The sequence below is a fragment of the Neopelma chrysocephalum genome, unplaced genomic scaffold (assembly GCF_003984885.1).
Source record: "Neopelma chrysocephalum unplaced genomic scaffold, ASM398488v2 Primary Assembly neopelma1_143, whole genome shotgun sequence".
Lineage (NCBI taxonomy): Eukaryota > Metazoa > Chordata > Aves > Passeriformes > Pipridae > Neopelma > Neopelma chrysocephalum.
In genome coordinates, this window is record NW_020897805.1 from 6,925,519 (window position 1) to 6,937,707 (window position 12,189).

The 12,189-nt window shown below is 39.0% G+C and overlaps 1 long non-coding RNA gene across 1 annotated transcript in view; it reads right to left on the bottom strand.

Annotated features, from left to right (window-relative positions):
* LOC113975712 overlaps positions 1-12,189 on the bottom strand; it is a 33,281-nt gene that overhangs the window by 16,933 nt on the left and 4,159 nt on the right. Inside the window, exon 2 of the long non-coding RNA XR_003536897.1 lies at positions 3,005-3,200. This is a non-coding gene — a long non-coding RNA (uncharacterized LOC113975712). The remainder of the gene's footprint in view (positions 1-3,004; positions 3,201-12,189) is intronic.

Here is a 12,189-nt window from a genome sequence, read left to right on the forward strand (position 1 = left end):
CAACTGAAACATTAGTATTCTTAGCAGGTAAATAATAGCATCCTTCATACACCCTCATTTATGTGCACAACAGTTGATAAGTAAAAAATAGCTTCCACAGGACAATTAATTGTGTCTGTGTAACATCACCCAGACATTATCTCCATTTTTTTTTTATGTTGATCACATCCACTCTGGAGTAAACTGTGCCCATGACACAATAGAACATAGATATGTCTGAGTTATTCCTATGCATAATGTCTTCTTTGCCTAAGTCTTTAATAGTAAGAGCATTTGATTTTGGGTACTGAGCCCACTGAGCTGGAAGACAGGGATGAGGAGCAGAATGAAGCCCCCATGATCCAGGGGAAATTGTCAGTGCCCTACACCACTTAGACACACACAAGTCTATGGAACCAGATGGAATCCACCTGAGGGTACTGAGGCCACTGGCAGAAGAGCTCCCTGAGCCACTTTCTGCCATTTGGCAGCAGTTCTGGCTAACCAGGGAGGTCACAGAAGTTGGCAAATGTGATGCCCATCTACAAAAAGGGTTGGAAGGAGAATCCAGGGAATTCAGACTGTCAGCCTGACTTGGTGTCAGGGAAGGCTACGGAGCAGATCAGTTTGAGTGCCATCATGCAGCTTGTGCAGGACAACCAGGGGATCAGGGCCAGCCAGCCTGGGTTTAGGAAAGGCGGGTCCTGCTTGACCAACCTGATCTCTTTCTATGATAAGGTGACCTGCTCAGTGGGTGAGGGAAAGACTGTGGATGTTGTCTGCCTGGGCTTTAGTAAAGGTTTTCACACTGTTTTCCACAGCATTTTTCTGGACAAACTGGCTGCTCATGGCTTGGATTGGGCGCACAGTTCAGTGGGAAAAAACCTGGCTGGATGGCTGGGTCCAGAGGGTGGTGGTGAATGGAGTTACATCCAACTGGTGGATGGTCCCAGTGGTGTTCCCCAGGGCTCAGTACTGGGGCTAGTCCTGTCTGTTATCTTTATCAAGGATATGGGTGAGGGGATTGAGTGCACCCTCAGTCAGTTGGCAGATATCATCAAGTTGGGCAGGAGTGTGGATCTGCTGCAAGGGAGGAAGGCTCTGGAGAGGGATCTGGACAGGCTGAATAGATGGGCAGAGGCCAATTGTATGAGAGTCAACAAGGCCAAAGATCGGGTCCTGCACCTGGGTCACAACAGCCTCATGTAGTGGTACAGGCTTGGGTCAGAGTGGCTGGAAGGCTACTCAGGAGAAAAGGATGTTGGGGTGTGGTTGACAAGCATGAACCAGCAGTGTGCCCAGGTGACCAAGAAGACCAATGACATCCTGGCTTGTATAAGGAATTGTGTGGCCAGCAGAACCAGGGCAGTGACTGTCCCCCTGTGCTTGGCACTGGTGAGGCTGCACCTTGAGCGCTGTGTTCAGTCCTGAGCCCCTCACTTGAAGAAAGACATTGAGGTGCTGGAGCGAGTCCAGAGAGGGGAAATTAAGCTGTTGAAGGGTCTGGAATACAAGTTTGGTGAGGAGTGGCTGAGGGAGCCTGGAGGGCGTTTCGCCTGGAGACAAGGGGGCTGAGGGGAGACCTGAAAGGGGGTTGTGCCAAGGCAGGGGTCGGTCTCTTCTCCCAAAGTTACAAGTGACAGGATGAGAGAAAATGGCCTCAAGGTGCACTAGGGAACTTTTAGATTGGATATTAGGAAAAATTTCTTCACCAAAAAGGTGACCAAGTACTGGAACAGAGTGCTCAGGGAAGTGGCTGGGTCACCAACCCTTGAAGTATTTAGAAGACATGTAGATGTGGTACTTAGAGGCATAGTTTAGTGGTGGACTTGGCAGTGCTGGTTTAATGCTTGGATTTTATGATCTTCAAGGTGTTTTCCAATGTAAACATCTCCATGATTCTCAGTAGTGGGATGTCTTACTCATTATTTTTAACACCATTTAAAAAAAAAAATGTTTGCTATATTCTTGTACTCAATAACATGGAGCAAGAGCATATTGCACATTATGTGTTCAGTTTTGCTTGACTTTGTGTGGGCAAGTAAGAAGAGAAAAGTGACTAAGAGGCACAGTACATGCAGTTCTGATTGTGGTCTGTCCTTGTCTGCTTGATAACAGAGGTGTGGCCATGATATATTAAAAATGTATTTTGGACAGCTAGAATAATACTGGCTGCTTTTAGCAGGAATCTTGATATTTTGTTCAGAAACCATCCATTGACCTATCAGTTACTGTCTAGGTTTTTTTGCTTCATGAAAGAGAGTGTGTTTCTTTACTCATCACTCTTGAGGCACTAGCAGCTTTTCAGGCAGGTATTCCATCTAGCTGGAGATTCAAAAGATGTAGGCATTTTAGAGCAGATGTTTCAGCAACTCATCATGGATGAGATGCTACTGCAATACCAGAACTTATCCTCTCTTAAGACCAATAAGAAATAATGAAACTGCAGAAATGGTGATCAGAAGTATAAAACATGGCATGTTTCAAGGATGTGTCTCTAAACCTTTGTTGCTCAAAGGACATGTGATGCCTCTAGACAAAATTGTTTCCTAACACAGCATAGAATAACATCAGCACTCTCATAATGCACAGCTGTGTATCTTGTACCCTGTGGAGCTTAGTCTCTGCTCTGGAGAATTGCTTACATGACATTGCCATCTGGATGCATGCAAATTATTTTGTTCTTAGTTTTATAAAAACATTAGCCTGGCTGCTGAGGTGAGGTCATTCAGGGTGTCTTTATCCACATGTACATAAACACACGTTCCCTGCCGAGACAAGCTTGCTATGTACAGTTGCAAGGACAAAAGAATGACTTGATGTAAATAATAGTGATGCTATAGGTATGTAAAGAATGTAGCAGTTTGCCTACTTTATTTTACTAGTGAAGGCTGTCACTGCAGCAAGCCTCTTATAGTTGTCTGTCACTTATTGTAAACTATATCTGTTCTATGGCAAGCCCAATTTGCTGGATATGGTATGAAAATGTCTCAAACTGTACATTTTGGTCATTCTGTGCTCTTACTTGTCCCATGCTGACCTTGCATTGGCAAGACATCCTCCTCGTAAGCATAATACTTGATTTATTGCAATTCCCCCTCAGTCAGGCTTCCAGCAGAGTAGCTGCTTTGTTTATGCCTCTTCAGAGTTCAGGTCTATATTTGCTCTCTGGTTTTGAACAGTCCTGAGCAGATAAAACCTGTTTCGTCATCTTTATAGGCCTGTAAATTAACAAACGGACAGCAATAAGTATGAATAAAGGGTAAATCAAAACAAATGGCATTGTCCATTTTTAAGTTGGTTTATTTTTTGGGGGAGGGTGACTTATTTCATCTTCTTTTAAGAAATGTGTTTAATGAAATAATGTGTTAGGACACGTTTGTATGTGCATTGCATGCCTCAGGAATTTGGCAGGTTGTGTCTGCGTGCTGAGATATTTGCCAGCCTCAGAAAAGAAATTGTGTTTTCCTCTATTACTGATGGCCTGTAAGGAGAGGGTGTTTGCCACCTTCAAACACCTTTTTGGTTGTTTTTCCCCCCAAGCAATTCAAGTGTAATGATGATAGCAGTGCTGTGACGTACGTGGGCAAGATTTAAAATTCCTTTTGGAAAAAATTCTCAAAATATCAAAGCACTTCACACTCTTTAGCTGTGTCATCCTGACAGCTTCTCTTGGGCAATACATTGATTCCAATTTACACTCAGAGAAACTGAGGCACAAATAGGTAGGTTAAATACACTAAGTCAGGGTTACTCTAGAGAAATACAACTTCATTATAGCTGTCTGAGCCAAGGTTTGGGAATGTTGGATCTGTGGCTTGCCTGCAATTACACAGAATCAAAGAAATTTTGAAATTAGTGTTCATGAAGACAATTTTTCTGCTCAAAACAGGGTTTCCCCCAGCTGTAGATCCTCCTGTGAAAATTATTATTTTCTTATGACCAGCCTGTGCTTACTGATGTACAGTTTGCAACTGTGTTAACTGAGAAAGAGGTATTGCCTAGCAGGGATATCTGTTGGCCCTCCCACCACAGAGGAAGAAGTTCCATAAAAACTGCCTTTCCTTTGACTGCTGATAAGGACATAAGCACCCATGAGTGCTCAAGTTTAGGCAGTTCTTCCATTTTTTCCTATCTGATGGAATGGTAAACAGACATTTAGACTGTTTGGAGAGTAAAAAATGAAATATCAGGCAAAAAATATAGAAAAACTGTTTCACCGTGGTTCAGTCAGAAAACTGAGTCTGCCAGAACAATGACATTGTCAGAATACTGAAATATTGGACTTAATAATTTTTCATTTGTAAATGAGATTAATTTGGTATCATTACTACTTATTTTCGCATGTTAAGTGTCAAAGGATGAGTCCCCTCCAGACCCTATTTATTGTACCATCAACCATCTAAAGAACTTGGAGACACTAAAAATTGACAGGTTCAAACATGACACTAGGTGTTTGTGTATTCAGAAGCTTGGTGAAGAATGCTCTGTTGATCTTAGCACAGCAGTTGCATGACCAAGTGATTGCAAAGCAGAAGGTAAGGTGCTGTGGAAATGAACGTCGTACATATTACAAACAGCACAGACTGTCCATGGAACTGAAGAAGTGAACAAATAGCAGATCTGCACAATTACCTGCAGCAGTAGAATTAATACAACTGGCTAGAAAGTTTCAAAAAAGAAGTGTTCTTAGAATAAATGCTCTTAGAAAAAGAGAGAATGAAGAAGAATATTTCTCAGGTTGCAGTCACGCTTCACTCATTTTAACCTGTATACCTCAGGCACTGTGCACGAAATATATTTCCCTGCTGCTTCCCCTGGTTCATAATACTTAACTAGTGAGGTCTGCTTAAACACTGAGTGATTCCACCCTGAACTCAAATTAAGGTTTAAATTCTTGAAGCTTTGACACCAACATGTGACAGGTTATGAAATGGAGATAAGCTACGCTTCTTTATTTAGAAGATGTTAAGAGAGGTGATGGGTCTGGGAGAGCCATGTGAACTTTTAGTGGCAGGAACACTGAAACCTTCTTGCTATTTTAGTTTTGTCATAAGAATATAGAATAAGAGAAATACATACAAAAAATAGTTTATGTTGCTTTTTCATCACTTATAATTTTCTGGATTATTCATCAGGCTAAGAAATGCTGAGATTGTTTTTAATAAGGTAGACCATCATCACTGAAAGTATTCAAGAGTCACTTTTACTGTTGGTCTCTCCAAGTTTATACTGTGTTGTGTTGTCTCAAGAAAAGGTAGCAAGCAAATATGGTTGCTGTTAAAATATGGTAGTTATTTTTCTCCTTGTTCTACAGGGAAATAAATAAGCTATCCAAGCTGTTTTCTTCACCCATGTGAGTTCCTCTCTTTATTAGCACAGTTTTTCTGTCCAGTGCAACCCAGCTCTCTTTGTAGAAACCCATTAAACTCTGTTTTGGCCAGAAACTACTAAAAAAAATAAAAATCACCTAAGCAGAGGTTTAAGTAGGAAAGCTTTCTTTTGGTAGCTTCATGATAGAGCATTTCCTTCATTCCTCCCTGACTTATTAGCATGTTGACTTTTGCAAGACTTGGCTGCCAAAAGCATGTTATGGTGCTGAAGAGAAATTACTGGAGATTAAGAGCTCTCAACTTCTGTCCTTATTATCAGTAATTACCTAAACTACTGTCCCTGATAGGAGAAATTATTTGATCAGTTTGTTAGGTGTGGGTGGTCAATACTAAAACTCCATATCAATCCTTTTATTTTGCCTAAAATGGTGTATTGTATAAGAAACATATGTCAGGGTGCATAAACAAAAATGAGCTTTCAAGAAAAAGCTATGGAATGAGGTTTAAGGGAGTCCTTGGCTGTTTACAGTGGAGATGGGTGAGAAGGGAAGGATTTTCATCTCTCTTTGCCGTACGTAAGAGTGATACTGAAATTCTGTTTGAAGTTGCAGTACTCATGTTCTTCAAAAGAATGAAAATCTGACGGTGCAAAAAAGAAACAAACCTCCTGTGTATGCTAATTGGAGACTATTATTTATAGAGATACAGAAGAGGTCAGCTTGATTAGTTGACCACCAGGGAAGACATTTCTGTCAGTTAACTTCCTAGTTACCTCTTTTTTTTTCGTATAATTGAGAAAATCGTATTTTTTCCATCTGACCTTGATATAGCTTCTCATTTCAGTCTATGTTGTAATTCAGTATTAGTGGATTGAGACTTCAAGGGAATGATTACTGACTTCCTAGCTTGTTTGTCCATGGAAACTGAAGCAAGGTTTCTGGGTCTAAACCAGAGGACAATGAAGGACACCCTTTATCAGTCTCAAGACAGCATGGGGTCATCAGACCCTGCCATGCCAGCGGATATGAAAATGTGAAGAACAAGAACGCACAGTTATTTAGCATTTTAACACGGTAAAATAATTCTATTTACATGACTGTCTTCTCCAGTGACTACCAATACTGCATAATAAATCACCTAAATTATATCTAGAGAGACTTACTGTTCTATAATTGCTGCAATAAGGTGTTTTGTATGCTATGATTGCTTTCTACTCTGCTTGTCTCACTTGGAAGACATTGAACCTCTTACCCAAACAAATTTCCACCCTGCATTGCGTTTCATAGTCTGCACAGTAGACAATACCTTTATAAGTGTGGGGTCAGGAGAGGGAAGCAGAGTGAAAAAGTTAATACTGAGAATCATCTAAATACGTTGCCTCACCAAAAGTAAAGCAGTAACAATCTGAACAACAGCTAGGGCTTCTTATGATGATTTCTCTCCTGTTCTTCCTATGAATTCTAGACCAGCATGCAAGGTGAAAACTTAACTATCAGAGATGCTCATAGGCATTGAAGCATGCCAGACTTTATTGGGATTTAAAACTGCAGACAGTGGCATTTTCTGCCATTTTGGTGCTCATCCTATTCAAAAAGTAAATTCACTGTCTAGTCACAAGTTGCATTTGCAGTCTAAACAGAATAATGCAGGGGTTCAAGGCATAAGGTAATCTAACAAGAGTGACAGCAAGTAAAATTACTCTTGTGTTTGCTTTTTCATTATGGAGGGAGCCTTTGAGCTTTCAAAATTAGGAGCCTTATATTCTTTGGGGCTTCCTAGGTGCACGAGTTGAAGTTATACATGGCAATCACATAGCTGGTCAGCTACCACTTTCCAAGGCTAAATGATGGAATCAGACGCTGATGGAAAGCAAAATAAAATATTGTAACTGCTCTGTAATTGCTTCATCAGAGGCAATAGGGCTTTCATTTTGGGTACTTGCATGTGAAGACTCTATAATTGACCTGGGCAAAGAGCTCATGGTCAATACCCAGCGAGTATTTTCTATTCAGTGATGCCCATTGCAACATTTCGTATTTTCTTGGCACAAATTAAGGTAGACAAAGAAGATTAACAGCCCTGGAGAATCAGGCCGATGGTGTTGCTGGGAAGTCATTATTGACCTTTTAATTTTGTGCATTATGCACCCTCAGGGACACCCTCAGGATAATTGTATTTTAGAATAACATCAATATTTTGACATGAAAACCTTACAAGGACAGTAAACCAAACTTAAATCAGAGGTGTTACAAACAATTCCTCTACAGCCAAATGCAGAAGGTGTGTGCTCAGCCCTGCAGGCCACGTACCGTTCTATTATTCCTTTTCGATATTGGCCTCAAATTTAACGTTACTAAAGTAATTTATAAAGTGCCTTCCTAATGATTTATGCAAATATTTAGAGGGAACAGTAAACACAATAGTTAAGAACTCATTTTGCTGAGAAATGTAACTTTGAACTTATCTGTTTCTCACACATATGATCAAATATTAATTCCTCAGGATAAGATGTGCTTATCTAGATGTTGAATAAGGTAGTCTAACATAGAGAACATAGAGTAATCTAGAAGTCTATTCAGTTAACTGGAATCAGAAACTCAACGCTCTTTTCCTATTTCTGACACAGCCTTCCCAGGTAACTTGACTTGAGTCACTTAATCTTGTATGGTACTTTTGTATCACAGATATAAGACTTTCAGAAGCAAGAAATAAATACTTTGAAATAGGAAGGACAGGAAACATATTTTTTTACATGTCTTTTGCATTTTTCATGGTGAGGGTTATTTTATGTATACCCCAAATATGCACATTTATAGAGGATCATTGGTCTCCTTTCTTGAGGGCACACATTTCCCTGGCAGAATGCCACGCATTTGAATCATTGCAAAAGCTATCCAGTCAGAACAGCTGACACTGCACAAGGTATTGGTCTAAGAACAATCAGACTTACAGAACCAAGCTTCTCCATGGTTTTATTTTAAGCTCAACACACTTAGGGAGCTTGTACTTTGACTGTAAATGGTACTCCTGTTCTGAGATGTCTGAAGAATTCCTGTTCTAGAGTGGTTCGTCTGGCAGTCCTCACCCAGAAGCAGACTTCTGGAAATGAAACAGCAATGGTCTCACCCCCTGTTTTGCCTACATCTGGTCCTTGAGAAGTGGGTCTTGCCTCTGTTTCTGCTAAGCTGAGGTGAGGTTTTAGACTGACTGCAACCTCTGGCTGCTGCTGCCATTTGCAGCAGTATCAGTCACCAGCAAGCTTGGCTCTTGAGATCTTTTTTTGCTGCCACCCAGAACTAAGTGGAATCCAGCCTTTTCCCTTCCCTTCTTAGTCCCTGATCTATGGGGTAGCTACATTCAGTGTCATCTTCAAGTGTCCTTCCCACCACTTACTGTAGTTTAATCTGAGCTCTTTTAAACAGTACTGCAAAACCTATGAATTAATGGAGAATATAATTATATATATTTAAGATGGTAGTGCAATACAGGCTTATGGGGGGTTATTGGGGCCCTTGTTGGCCTGAATTTTAGAAAATTGCATGGCAAACTAAGGAGGTTTTTTGTTTTTTTTGAGTCCATTAGCTTCCAGTGCAGTGACAGGTTTCTTTCTCTTATGTGAAAGAAATCAAGGCTTTAACAAAGGCTGACACATCCTACAAGACTAATGTTTGCATGACAAGAATCAGGAACAATGACAAAAATAAGCACCACTGGAAAACTGATTTATGGGACTTGTTTTTTAATCTATCCAAATTGTATTAGTCTAGACCTTTTACTCAAAAGCTATTACCTCAAAGCAAACTGGAGAGAAGGACAAATATTTTAGTACTAGACTACAGCCATTTATATTGATGTGCTTAAGTATAGCAACAGGGTTTTGATTTATTTGATAGAAAAATAAACTCCTTATCTAGAAAGAGGGGTTTAGTGGTTAAAACCAAAGATATCATTTTATAATCTTTATAACTGGTCAAGTGGCACTTTAAAGAAATAATCAATCCAATAGATAAATGACATGAAAGATCTAAATTTAAACAAACAAACAAAAAAACCCAAGCAGTCTACATTTTTGTCATTATGAGAATAATAATATCTAACAGCATAAGTAATTTCATACTTTTATTTTGTTCCTGAATTTCTCTGAATTTTAAAATTTAAATGGAATTTGAAATCACTCTTCTTTGTGCCATTAATGCTCAAACCCTCAAAACTTTAAGAAGAGATGAAAGTACCCATTTTGCAGGCTAGGACAACTGCCACAGTTGAATGTAGAACCTTGTCTGGGTCCCTTATCCGGTTCACAAATAAGTAATTATGAATTTCAACAACTTATATAATTTATGTGTGATTTTTCTACCTAGTAACAGAATTACAGGGTTACTTAAGTTGTGTACTATTCATAGCTGGCAAGAGCGTTGAAAGGGCTATTGGTTTGCACTACTCTGTAATTAATAAATTGTGCAGAATAAGTATTTTTTTACTCCAACATCCATTATGGTCTTTTTAGAACGAGCACACACTGCTGGATGAAGGTCTAACTAACATACTCTGGCTATTTTTGCTTTCTAGACTGGCAACCTCACAGTCCATGTGACTTTTCATATTTCTTCTCTGCACTAACTTACCAAGTATGACTCTTTCTGTAAGTGCCATAGAATGAATAAGGTCAAGGTATGGGTTCACATTCAGGGAAAAAAAAAACAAACCAAAAAACAACTTAATTGAGCAAACTATGTTAAAAAAATTGTAAAAAATGTTCTTCATGGTTTTGCTAAGTACCTGCTGATCATATGCTGAATCTCTGTTTCCACTGGTCCATATATGAAGAGCCATTTACTGTAAGAAAACTAATTATAGTGGAGAAAGGAGAATCTTGTATGAGTGAGGAGTTCTAAGCCCAGGCTTGGTCTGAACAGTTCAGAGTTGGAGCACATGACTATATGGGACTTCAACACTTTTGAGTTCAGAATAGGACTCATATTTGGCTACTTTATTATAATAATGCTTTGAACATCCTTTATTCAAGATTTCTGGAGAGCTTGTAGTGACAAAACCAACTTTGTTGTGCATACCTTCTTTCAAGTCAATATTCTTTATGACTGAAGCTGCAAAAAGTAAACTATTACGAATTTTAACCCTTTTTCCACTGAAAAGGTAAAGAATATTGTGTTTTACACATTTTTTTCCAAGGTGTTATAGGGTTTATTATATGCAATTTTATTTCATTGTAAGAATTGTGGCTGGGAAAAACAACACCTTCGTAAGGTCTGCTGCTCTGCCTGTCCTATGTCTTTGGCAATCAACCATGGCTTCTCCTTAGGCTGAATAGAAGAATATTTTGCAAGAGTTATGGATTTATCTCAAATTTTTGATTTCTTGACTTATTTGTGTGGCAAAAGCGTAGCTTTATCAGAGACTAAATTGACATGCAGAGTTTTAAATGATTACACAAAGGTGTTCTAGTGCTAATAATCTACTAGTACAGGTGTGAAAAGCAGAATATGTTTTCAAAGCAGGTAATGCTGAGTGACAGCTGAAGTCATTTATAAAAAATACACAAGTATTAAGTTCCTCCATCAGAATTACTGTGACAGGATGTAGTCATTACCTCTCCATTTTTTTGTTGTGATTTTTATTCATCTAATAATAACATCAATTACATGGGTAGAAAAAATACTTTGAGTATGTGTGGGAAGTCTGCTCCTCAGAAGTTTGATTTGTTGTCATTGATCCAGTTTTATGGGATATTCAATATAGGAGAAGCAAAGAAATCAAGCAGTTTTTCATAGTCTTGAGTGAGTGACATTAAAGTTTGGCTTCTACTTGCTAACCAGTGTTTAGGTTTTCTGTCACTGTGTCAAATTCGTATAGATTGATACAGCATGATTCTTTTCCCATACTTGTGTTGCTTAAGGGTCAAAATAACTCCTTTAACTAGTCACAGCATATTAAAATGTCTCACCATAATATCCTACCCTGTACCATTTACAATTTATCTAAGTAACCAAAACTCTAATGCATGACAAATTGACCACCTATCAGCTTTTCTTTGCTTTGTAACACAGAACATAACTAATATTGTCTAATACTGTCAGATTTTAATGCCCCTTCCGAAGCCTTTTTGGCCTTTTTATTGTGGGAAGAAGGGACATGCTTTGAAGGCTCATCCTTCTCTAAGTGGACTCCGTAGGAATGGAAGTTAAGCAAGACCAGGTTCTAAACAGGGTGATGACTCATGTTAATTATTTATAGATTAATTGTACAGAAAAGAAGATGATATTGCTGATAAAAAGCAGTATGTCACAACTCTTTTTATCCTCCCCAGAACTGACATAAAGCAGGTTTCTAGGGTCCAGATCCTGCTGTTTTTTCTGTCTCTGTCTCTTTGGAAATGTTCTAATTTCACTAGGCTGGGATATATCCATGGGAAACCTTAGATTTGGATTTTTCACTTGATTCAGGATTTTATTTTATTGATATGATAGATTTAAAAAATTATTATTAATCTCTTCCTGTTTTGTAAGCAGTTGTTTTTCAGGGTATTCAGATTTTAAGCTTGCTTTCCATCCCACCTTGGCCTCCTGAGCATAACAGTTTCTGAATTAATTCAGCTGAAAAAAACCCAAAACCTAGTAATTTTTGCCGCTGTGGACTGACTTCTGGCAAACTGAGGGATTAATTTCAGGTTACTTGTCAAAATATTCTTACTTGAGAGTTGAATTAATCTGTTGTATTGTCTCCTGAATAGTCGGTTCTGTGGGTAGTTTATTTCTAGTGTTACTTCCCACTGCATATGAAGCATCTCACTCATTATCAGGTATTATCTGAGGGGTTTATGGGCTGCTTTTACTCAGAGCACGTTGTGGTGCTTCTCCCT